The 12,219-nt window shown below is 36.4% G+C and overlaps 1 protein-coding gene across 1 annotated transcript in view; it reads left to right on the top strand.

The window, feature by feature from the left end:
• Positions 1-12,219, top strand: part of LOC119075865 (titin-like) — a 170,044-nt gene that overhangs the window by 75,471 nt on the left and 82,354 nt on the right. The window lies entirely within an intron of this gene.

The following is a 12,219-nucleotide window of genomic DNA, read 5'->3' as shown; positions in this document are numbered from 1 at the left end:
TCTCTCAACCCTATTCCACTGTATACGGCGCTATCATTCCGTTATAATGTTGTGTATGAAAAAGGATCGGAAAAAGATAGTCTTGAATGGAATTGAATAATGTAAACTATTTCCATATGGTGTGTTCCTTCCTCCATCTCTGTCTCTCGACTCTGATTATGTTCCTGGCTTTTTCATTCTTAGTTCGAAAACATTACGATGCAGGAAGTTCATGAAACGTGTTGGCATACATTTTTCGTGTATAACATGCATTCCCGATCTGTACACCCCATTACTTGTGTAGTATACCAGTTCAAATACAGCAAACCGCAATACTTTATTCGAGAATGGAATTATATTTTCAGCTCTATAAAACTGAACTCCGGCAAACGATATTGATGCCCCCATGTAACAAAAACACTCACCAGCACGATAAGCATCGTAGTGCCATTTATCTAATGCAGAATGTGGTAGTAAAACTTTGCCATTAAGGAAGAAGAGGCTAAAGCTTCGGAAAATATATTTGAACACATTGAGGAGATCAGAAATTTGATTTAGAGTCGAGGAATTTTTCCGATGGATTGCTGGCATTTTTGGTTTAGTTCCATTTCTGACGCAATTTGATTTTAGCTCTCTGATGTGTGTATATCTTGTCTATCATGCCCGCACGTTAGTAAGCGGGAGTGATGCAAGTCCACTACCAAAAATGTTTTAGAAAAATTTTTGGTAACGGCGGAGCATATTTACAGCAACTTCTTGACTCCCCCCTTTAACTCTTTAACCCCCAAACTTAGATATTTGGAATCTAGGCATCTACACGAGTTCAACGAGCTATCACACGTTACATTAGCTTACGATTTAAATGAGATATTGAATTTCACAATTTTGATTTTTGTCTGAAAATGAGCAAAATTTCGTTTTTTCAGATAACTGAAATCGTCTACGTTAGTTAGTTAGTTCCTATGAAAAAGCGGATCCAGCGACTCCTAAACGTTTCTATAGATTTTCCTGCAATATCGGTTATAGGCTAATAGTGGGCCAAAAATAAGAATTTTCAAAAGTTGGAAAAAACATATCTTGGGAGTTGGAGCTCCCCAAAGTCTCCATACAAATGCCATATAAAAGCCAATTTGTATGTGTGTGTGTGTTGTATATGTGTTGGTGCATGATATTTATATGGATGTAAATGTAAATGAAAGGTGTTTTTAGTTGGAAAATGTGGGGATCATTAAGTATTTACTTACACTAGGTTGGTTCCTAAATTTTGGGATGACAACTGATTCCTCTGGCACTTTCTAACTTCCATTGGATTTTTTGATGGATTTGGGTTATTTTCGATATAAGTGAGGTGTTCCAAGGATGGTTCCTAAATTTTGGGATGACAGATGATTCCTCTTGCACTTTCTAACTTCCATTGGATTTTTTGATGGATTTGGGTTATTTTCGATATAAGTGAGGTGTTCCAAGGATGGTTCCTAAATTTTGGGATGACAGATGATTCCTCTTGCACTTTCTAACTTCCATTGGATTTTTTGATGGATTTGGGTTATTTTCGATATAAGTGAGGTGTTCCAAGGATGGTTCCTAAATTTTGGGATGACAGATGATTCCTCTGGCACTTTCTAACTTCCATCGGATTTTTTGATGGATTCGGGTTATTTTCGACATAAGTGAGGTGTTCCAAGGTTGGTTCCTAAATTTTGGGATGACAGATGATTCCTCTGGCACTTCCTAACTTCCATCGGATTTTTCGATGGATTTGAGTTATTTTCGACATGAGTAAGGTGTTCAAAGGTTGGTTCCTAAATTTTGGGATGACAACTGATTCCTCTGGCACTACCTAACTTCCATCGGATTTTTTGATGGATTTGGGCTATTTTTGATATATGGGAGGTGTTCCAAGATTGGTTCCTAAATTTTAAGATTCAGACTGATTTCTCTAGAATTTGTGAATTTCCATAAGGTTTTTTGATGCTGTCGACATGACACACTTACAAAAGTGGTGATATCAGTCAAAAAACCCTTAAAGGGTAAATGTGACGCAAGTCCTTTGTCTTACTTACAAAATAACTGATCGCTGAGGGTGGCATATTGTTCGCCGTTACGGAAAAGTTTTATTAACAAAAAATTGACCCAAAAAAATTTGTAAAAGAAAATTTTACAAAAATAAATTTGCGTCACAAGTGGCAGATGTTGATGTTAAAAAATGTGCTGAAAGAATTTGAACGGAAAAAACCGAATCATCTGCCACTTGTGACGTAAATATCTTTTTGTAAAATTTTCTTTCACAAATTTTTTGGATCAATTTTTTGTCTATAAAATTTTTGCGTACGGCGTCACCATCAGTTATGTTGTAAGTAAGATAAAGGACTTGCGTCACACTTACCATTTAAGGGTTTTTGACTGGTTTAGCTACACATATTTAGTTCTATGGGCTACGATTCCTACGCCTATAACTAAACAATTCAAATAACAAATTCGGTTGAAATTACAGGGGAGGTTAGTGAAATTTCGACATGAATTCGCTTCAGCTGTTTTTGACAGACAAAGGCTTATTGCGCTGAAATAATTACACCCACATACGCGTTGTAGACCCGTATGATGTTTGAGCACTTTTGTTTGTATGAGTGGTCTGGCTGAAAAACAGTTGAAAGAAATGCATGTTTAAATTTCATTGTTTTCCCCTGTAAATACACTGATTAATCAGCCGCCAGCAGACTCTTATGATGTGGTAGCCTAAAGAAACTATTTGCACGTCACCAGCAATCTTTCAAACTCCTTGTACCCTTTTAGAAACGGAAAGCGTATCGCAACGAAATCATCGAATCTGATGCTTCTTTTGAACACATAGCCTATCGGAACAACCTGTTGCTGACAGTTATTCATCTGTTATCGACAGACGATGATAAACGAAAGTAGACGACAAGCTCTGACTACTGTGGTCTTATATACAAAAGTGGATGTTCAAAACAATTGAAGTGCAAGATTCGAAATCAATCTCTTGAAAATACTTTTATCGGATGAAGTAGTAGATTTGAACTTAATCAAAAAAATTGTTCTATCGAAGCATGTCCAAAATTAATCACTGTCCTCGCTCAACTTTAACTAGAATAATGTCCTCAGTGTATAGGACCAGAGTTTACGTACAGTTAATCACTCCGCGACATCCCATTCGATAAATCATTTAATTTTTCAATCAAAATCAACCATCAACCCCATATTCTGATTACATAAAATATTACACTCAACTTCACATAAGGGCATTACATTCAGTTGCCTGCTACGCATTGCAATTTTCTGCCAATTTCTTTCATCCATTCGCACAACTCTTATGGTGTCTTGTTATTATAGTGTGTAAGATACACACACGTTCTATTGCGACGTAATAATTTATTTTTTTCATTCAGACTGTTGCGCGCCCTCTCGTTAGTGTCGCACGATTTCACTGAGGGTTCTTGTGTGGTGGATGTATAGTCATCCGGCGATGAAAATGTTTGTGGATGGTGAATGTAAAATTTATATTTTAACATCCTTCGGGGAATTATTTTAAATGGAAATGTGACTTGTGTCTTCTGTCGCAGCACTAACACAGTGATTTTGTAATAAATTCTATTTTGCTAAATTAGTAAACAAATTAAAAATTAATCAGAGGATTAATCACACAATTTAGTTTGTTTGGATACGTTGGCAATGATTTCGGTAGCACTTTCACGCAGCAAATTGAATTGGATGAATTAGATAAATGGAAAGTTTGATCATTTATGTAACACAGTTAAATGCAGTGTAAGACGAGACCGTCCTGTTCCTCAAACTATTACTTTTACGACATCCATCTATTATGGACAAGACATCCATTGTTTATTTATGACCTCATCTCTGCCTCGTTTGTCTTTGTGCACAATACAAGCAAGGGATCGTGCGTAAATTATCAGTCAACCACTTCTTCGTTCTAGTCACTAGACACTTCTTACATTTCTGGCAATTTTTTCGGCTAACATTTGGACTTTTAACAAGTGTGAAGTCAACAGAGGTCAGTTCCTAAAACTGATTGACATTTTCATGGTCCACTATCCTCCTTATCCCAGAACTATCGAACTGCAGTGGATTCAGACGATTTTTCTGGTTCCTTCCTGATCTCTGTCGATGGTTAAGGTAACAGCAGGTCAGTTCATAAGAAAAAACCAGGAGGGAACCACTTCTTCGTTCTAGTTACTACACACTTCTTATGTTTTGGGCCATTTTTTCGGCTAACATTTGGACTTTTAACAAGTGTGAAGTCAACAGAGGTCAGTTCCTAAAACTGAGTGACATTTTCATGGTCCACTATCCTCCTTATCCCAGAACTATCGAACTGCAGTGGATTCAGACGATTTTTCTGGTTCCTTCCTGATCTCTGTCGATGGTTAAGGTAACAGCAGGTCAGTTCATAAGAAAAAACCAGGAGGGAACCACTTCTTCGTTCTAGTCACTACACACTTCTTATGTTTTGGGCCATTTTTTCGGCTAACATTTGGACTTTTAACAAGTTTGAAGTCACCAGAGGCCAGTTCCTAAAACTGAGTACATTTTCATGGTCCACTATCCTCCCTATCCCAGAACTATCGAACTGCAGTGGATTCAGACGATTTTTCTGGTTCCTTCCTGATCTCTGTCGATGGTTAAGGTAACAGCAGGTCAGTTCATAAGAAAAAGCCAGGAGGCTAACAGTTTGACTTTTACCAAGTTTGAAGTCATCAGAGGTCAGTTCCTAAATTTAAGTGTCATTTTCGTGGTCCTCTGTCTTCCCTATCCTACAATTACAGAAATGCAGGGAATTCGATGGTTAAGGTAGCAGCAGAGTTCAGTTCATAAGAAAAAACTAGGAAGAAACCGGAAAAATCGTCTGAATCCGCTCGAGTTTTATAGTCTAGGACAGTAAACACAGTGAACCATGGAGACGTTACTTATTTTTAGGAACTGATCCCAAAGAAACGTTCTTCTATGAAATATCGGCGATGACTCATACCTCTCCAGAACCGAAGAAATTTTCCAAAAGATTTTGTATTTTCGGAAATATTTGACATTGAAGGTTATCACATGAATAGCTTTTCCCTGAGATGCGGGAAAACAGGAAAAGTAGGAAAATGTGCAGTTTTTTTTGATTTCTTACCAATCGCTACTGTTGTGTGTACAAACCAGATTTTCTTAAAAATTTAATATTTTGTCTCGTCTCGTCAATACCATTTGATGTCTGACAAAGCTAACAAAACAGCGTGTTTTGCCTGTTTTTCACTGGTTTTTCAAGCATATCTCTGGATATTTCTACTCATAAATCGTGTGCGATATGTCAAATGAAAGGTATTGACGAGACGAAACAAAATATTATTTTTTTTTAGAAAATCGAGTCTGTACATACAACAGCAGCTATTGGTGAGAAATCAAGAAAAATTGCACATTTTCCTACTTTTACTGTTTTCCCGCATCTCCCGCCGGCTGGAAAAATCATTTTCCTGAAAAAAATGTTCCAAACAACATGAAACAAGATTTGATTTCGTCATTTAGACTTTCAACTGCCCGCATTTTTTCGACGGTTAATCTCAAAATTGGCAGGAAAATATTTTGTTTTGATGTTACCACCACAATTTTCCGATGAAATAAATTCAAATTCAATCGCAGGATCAAAGCAGTGATACAAAATCACGAGGTAAAATCTATAAAAAATATCACAGAGGTAAATACAACATTGGATATAATGGGGTTACTCAATGGAATTTGAAAATGATTTTATATGTCGGGAACAAGAACGTAACATTCGCATTATATTTTATGTATCGGCAAAAAAAAAAACGTGTATGTACCGACACACAGACCCATATGTATTGAATATCTCAGGTAAAAAGTGGTTCACATTATACATTTCATTTCCGACAAACAGGATTTTTCGACGACATTTTATGGAATTTATACCCACGGAACCCATTTCTTCTTATGTGTCTTCAGAGTCTTTCCCTTTTCATGCATGAAATGTACGCGATTCGCTTTTCAAAACCTTTTTTTTTTTTTTATTATTCGTTTGTCATAACGTCGCAATTCGGTTGTTGTGAATATGTTGCATTTATTTGCCCAAAATAGTGTGGGAAAAAGGAGCACTTTAGCGCCGGTTTCACTTCTCGGAAAACCGGTACACATCGTGTGATTTTCGTTTATAGGCATTATGTACAATTTGCATTTTGTTGATGACAAGGTGTCGTTCAGAGACGACAGTTCGTATTTATTGAAGTCATTTCTCGGATGTTAATATTTTTGTCTGATATTTTCACCGAAATGCTAACGGCAGCTCACGTCCCAGAGTCGGTGTATTCGCTGCCGTTAGCGTTTCTCTGGATCTTAATGAAAGCATCCCTTAAAGTCCTGACATCTAAATCGAAGAACAGCGAGATGACGATTGGATAGTTACCTATCCTCTCCAAGATTTACAAAAAAAACTGAGTTTCACGCAAGTCAACCTATCCGCAGAGTGTCGTTTTTATTGAAGCTTTTTAATCAATGATACTCGCTCGTAGCCATGGATGTAATCTACTACTTCTTTTGACAAAAGTATTAACTAGTCTTTCAAAATCTTTTACTTCATTGTTGCTAATGGTAGTTGTTGTGGATAACGGATGGTTACAGAGCCGTGTCTAAAAGATTGAGAAAAAATTGGTTAAAAACGAGTGACCAGAGGTCGTCGAATGATGGCTCATCTCCTACAACAAGTTGGTCGATTTACCACATCTGCCCCAAATTTGACACACATTTGTCCCAAATCTGACCCAAAATTACCCATATTAGACCCAAATCACACATTTGACCCACATTTAAGTCGTCTTTTATGCATGATAACGCCATCTCAGTGCTGTCATCAAAATTAAATTTTAAATAAATCGCAAAACACGCGGCTTGTGAAGTTAAAACTATGTTCTGCCCCCAAATATACCCCAAATTGGTGGATATCATGTCCGGAGCGATAGCAGAGGACTTGACGCAGTCTAACTTCCAAAAAAAGATCGAAGAAAACTATGTATAGCCGAACATTTCAGTTTCTGCCCTAAAGACTATATCCCCACAAAACATTCTCGCTTCTCGCTTCAAATACGAGCAAAACGAGCTATCAGTCGACTATGTAGGTTTAAAATTGCATCGTTTTGAAGTTGGTCATTTTGATAGAAAATGCACCAAATTAACGTTTTCCAAACAATCAAAATCTTTCAACTTACTCTGTATGTTTCTATCTATCTATCTATCGACGGACGATCTCGGAAACTAGTCAGCCAATCTCCATGAAATTTTGCAGGAACCTCAGGGTGGGCATAAAAATGAAAATGTGATACGCCATTACCCCAGGAAAAACCAGTATTTTGTTTTATTGGCCTCGAAGTGGTTTCTGAGTGTGGTTTTCGAGGGTCGGGAACGCGTTTTCGGCTGTAGCTTAGCTGTATTGAAACCTACAGAGGCGTGCGACCCATCAAATGAAAGGTATTCGTAACACGATTCGAACAAAAAAATAATTTAAAAAATCGGGGCAGATTCGTTGGAGCTAGAGTGATTAGAGTGACCAAATTTTGAGCTACTCGAGCGTAGGATGAAAGGACTAATATTTTTGCGATTATGAGAGATAGAGAGTTACTTTCTTCGGCAAAGTCTCAGAGTTTTACGAGTAGAACAGAGGGGCATTTGTGAAAAATGTCGAAAGTTGGAAATGGGTGGGTCAATTAGGGTTTTGTAGATATTTCTTGAATGGTGGCAGATAGAGAATTAGCGTCAAATTTTCGTCAATATTCGTCAAATTTTCGAATTTCGTCAAATTTTCGAATTTCGTCAAATTTTCGATTTTCGTCAAATTTTCGATTTTCGTCAAATTTTCGTCAAGTTTTCGATTTTCGTCAAATTTTCAAATTTCGTCAAATTTTCGACTTTCGTCAAATTTTCGATTTTCGTCAAATTTTCGATTTTCGTCAAATTTTCGATTTTCGTCAAATTTTCGAATTTCGTCAAATTTTCGAATTTCGTCAAATATTCGATTTTCGTCAAATTTTCGATTTTCGTCAAATTTTCGAATTTCGTCAAATTTCCGAATTTCTGTTATAAACTGTTATAAAAAGCAGTGTTCTAAAACTTCTAAAACGACTGATATCCCAACAAAAATCTCTTCGAGAAAAGTGTGACGCAGTCTTTGAAGTACAATTTCTAAAATGAATGATATCGCCAGACGCTTTCAGCTTCGTTACGCAAAAATTAAATTTTACACCCAATTTTAGTTTAAACAAGCTGGCTTAGTTTTTCTCATCATCTGCCAAATAATTTTTACCAAAAAAAATTTGACTGGAAACAACCAAAATTTTACCAAAAAAATCTGCGTCGCATGTGGCAGATAAATTTTCTTGCTGGTCTGTTCCTGAACATTTGCCACTTTGCGACGCAGATTTTTTTGGTAAAAATTATTTGGCAAATGATGAGAAAACCTAAGCCAGCTTGTTTGAACTAAAATTGGGTGTAAAATTTAATTTTTGCGTAACGAAGCTGAAAGCGTCAACTCTAGCGATATCATTCATTTTAGAAATTGTACTTCAAAAACTGCGTCACACTTTTCTCGAAGAGATTTTTGTTGGGTTGGAACTGAGTCATAACTTAGTATTGATCAAATCAATTCGGTCCCTGCTCAGTCGTTCGTGTTGAAAGCTGTTTGCGTGAAGCCAAACAACTTAAATGCATTCCTAAATCAACCATCAACGACATATCAAGTCATTCAACAAACCTATAAGCATCGTTTAACGGCAGCCTTGTTATCGAACGTTTTATTTTTTTTAAAAAGCAATTTTCCATCAAATTCTTTATTTATAACTGAATTGCCTTCGATTTTGATGTTTTCCCCGTTTCATCGCCACTTATTTCATCCATCCATTTCTTCATTTTCTTTTTATTTTGCAGACAGAGCCTATGTCATATACAAAGTGCTACGGTATATGTCTATCTATCCATCGTTACTTCGGTCATTCCGTTTAATAAATATATTGTCGACCTAAATTTGTCAAAAGAATCTATCACCGGCACAAACTACCGTCGTAAAAATATATATCGATAAAACGTCTCATCGTTATGTGAAATGGTAGGGCTGTGAAGGTGTATATTCTGGTAGCATCTTTTATGTATGCTCTGGATTTGTCATATTAGACATCATGGAAATAGAAATTTATGAACTTCAAAGTTAGTGTCGCATTTGCGAATAATTCGAAAATTTTCTCTCGGTTAGACTGCTCCGCATTAAGCCAATAATTTAGAATTTATTTTTGGTATTTCCACGATAATTAATATGGTTCGGTGGTCAAGCATTTTCTAATTTATTAATCCAATTAGTGTAGTGGTTTAGTAATACCGACGAGGTACGATAGTGAACATAAATGGATAAAATTGGAAAATGTCTCTCTTTGTCCCTTCTAATTTAGTATTAGCAAGAGCCACGAAATTCAACTCTTCAGAAATTTGTCCTGCTTTGGTTTATCCGGGACTTACGGGCAATGAAAACATCGCAATTGAGTTTTAAGTTACTTTGGGATACTAGTTCTTTGAAGTTACTTTAACACTAGTGCATGAAACTTAGCCGACGTATTATGATTGTTTCGTCCTGGTTGATAATATCAAAATTAACGGAAAATTTTGTTCGTCATCGAAGTAATATTTTGTGAACAGGATGTTCAGTTCATGCAAATGTTGTCGATGACTAATCTATTGTCACTGTTTCGATACTTGTAACCCTCTCAATCAAGAGACATTATTCCCATATCTCTAGTTTAATTATCGAATTTCTTGCTTTCAAAATGCTTTTTTCACTCAACACAGGCTCACATAATCTATTACTTCATTTAAGTTAACTTACAGTTTAGTATGAGCTCATAAGTCCAGCTATTCGATTCTTTTGCCGTAGCTATCTATACTTCGGTAGTGGATGACCTGCCATTTGAAAAAGCTTCAAAAATTCAGAGTTTTATCTCCTTTTTATCATTTTCTTAGTTAGTCACCTGTTATCGACAATGCTGACGAAAATAAGCGATGAACTGTGACCAGTGGGTCCTTATATATCAAAATGTGCTGTAAAACTGAAGAAGTAAATGATTTGATATTTAAAGACACTTGCTGAAAAGGAAGTAGTAGATTCAGTCGTTTTAAAGTAGTAGATTCAGTCGTTTTAAAGTAGTAGATGCAGTCGTTTTAAAGTAGTAGATTCAGCAAACTTGCCCAGTCCTCAATTTTATAAAAAATATTTCCTATTTTTACCTTTTTTTTGTATTTCTAACAATTTTCTTTTTTATTTTTCAGGTAAGTTAAATTCATCGACACGTTCGTATATGAAATATCCAAACCGAATCCAAATTCAAGGTAAATTTCACTGATTCATAAATAAAATCAAATCAAAACTTTGCAACCAAGGACTTACACATCAAAGATAAACACACCGGAGGGTGGTCTGAACCGGGTGTTATGCGATTTTATGGCTCTCTAGCATACTGTTAAATTGTTTACTGTGAATACTGTGTGCAACATCGTACACAAATCGTTTGGCTTTTTACACATAAATTAAATAAATTTTTTTCTGCTGGACAAACCAATCAGCAAAAAAACGTTTCAAGATTAATTGAATTCGATAAACACCAATCATGTGTCCAATATTGATTTGATTTATTTGATTTTATTGGGTTATATCAAACTATAATGGTCGAAAGGGTAAATACGATTTGATTCGATTTTTTTTACTTGATCTCATATTAGCTGACGGCTATGTCATCTGTTATCGAAAGCCACCACTTAAGTAAAAGATGAGCTTTCGCTTATAAGGCCTTTCATAGCATAAAACATTGAAGTAAAATATTTTATTGTTCGCCCCATGCGAAAGCTGACCATTACGTACCAGTTTGCCCCATGTGGAAATGATCCATTACACGAAGAATATTATCGGTTCATTTTGGCGTGAATTCCTTTGCGATAATAAGATCCATCCAATGTATTCCGGTCTATTGCAGTACGTACATGCGAGAATTGATTATCACAATGAAATTCACGTAAAATGGACCGAAAATTTATTTCATCTAATGGATCATTTTTACAGGGGGTAAACTGCATCGTAATGGTCAACTTACGCATGGGACCGACAATAAAGTTCATTTAGAGACATACACTGGAAGTGCATATTGTGGACTACTTCTACCAACTTTCTAGATATGATTTTACGTGCACTGCTCCCTTTATACACCCACCTGTATTATGGTTTAGATAGATTCACGAGCTCGTTCACGATTGAAATTAAAGATATCGCATAATGCACAAAGACATATTGATTGAGTGTCGATGCAAACGCTACAATCAATATTGAAGGAAAAGGAAGAATTGAATTCGGTTTCGAAATAAGAGATTGTTTCTTGTATAGAGAACATTGGCATGGAGATGCGGGAAAACAGTAAAAGTAAAAATATGGAGCTTTTCTCGCTTTCTCGCCAATAGTTACTGTTGAATGTACAAGCCCGATTTTCTTAAAAATATTTTGTTTCGTCTCGTCATTCTTTCAATCTTTCACTATTTTTGACTCAAACCATCAGAGAGATATGATTGAAAAACTAGTGAAAAACCGACAAAACAAGCAAAACCCTCTGTTTTTCTTGAATTCTCTCCAAAAGCTACTGATCCGAAAACTTGATTTTCCTAAAAATTTCGATATTCGACACGATTTTTGAGCGAAAACATCCGGAGATATGATTGAAAAACTAGTGAAAAACAGGCAAAATGAATCAAAACAAAAACATTGTTCCGGGAACTTGACTTCAAACTTCCATCGCTGTTTTTGGCGCACTTCCCGTTGAGCCACGACAAAGTTTTTACGCTTCAGAGTAGGTGGGCACGCAAAACAGAGGCAAAAAACGTAAAACTCACAATTTTCGTTTATGCTAAGTCTCAAAACAGTCGGCATATTTGCCTGTTTCCCGTAGGAAAATCGGGCTCTAGGACTTATTAACCCCGGACAAAATAACTCCGGACAAAATAACCCGGACAAAATAACCCCGGTCAAAATAACCCCGATCAGGTCAGGACAAAATAACCCCTGGACTAAATGATGACGACATTGAAGGGGGGATACTCCCCCTTCACCCCCCTCTGCGGGGGCTGCCGCCCCTCGACCCCGCTTTTTTATTTTTTTTTTATTTTCCACGGCCTGCGGCGCAGCATATAATCTAT

The sequence above is a fragment of the Bradysia coprophila genome, unplaced genomic scaffold (genome assembly GCF_014529535.1).
Source record: "Bradysia coprophila strain Holo2 unplaced genomic scaffold, BU_Bcop_v1 contig_232, whole genome shotgun sequence".
In the NCBI taxonomy this organism is placed as follows: Eukaryota; Metazoa; Arthropoda; class Insecta; order Diptera; family Sciaridae; genus Bradysia; species Bradysia coprophila.
Note: the sequence above shows the minus strand (reverse complement) of the source record. Positions and strands in the feature narration are given on the sequence as shown.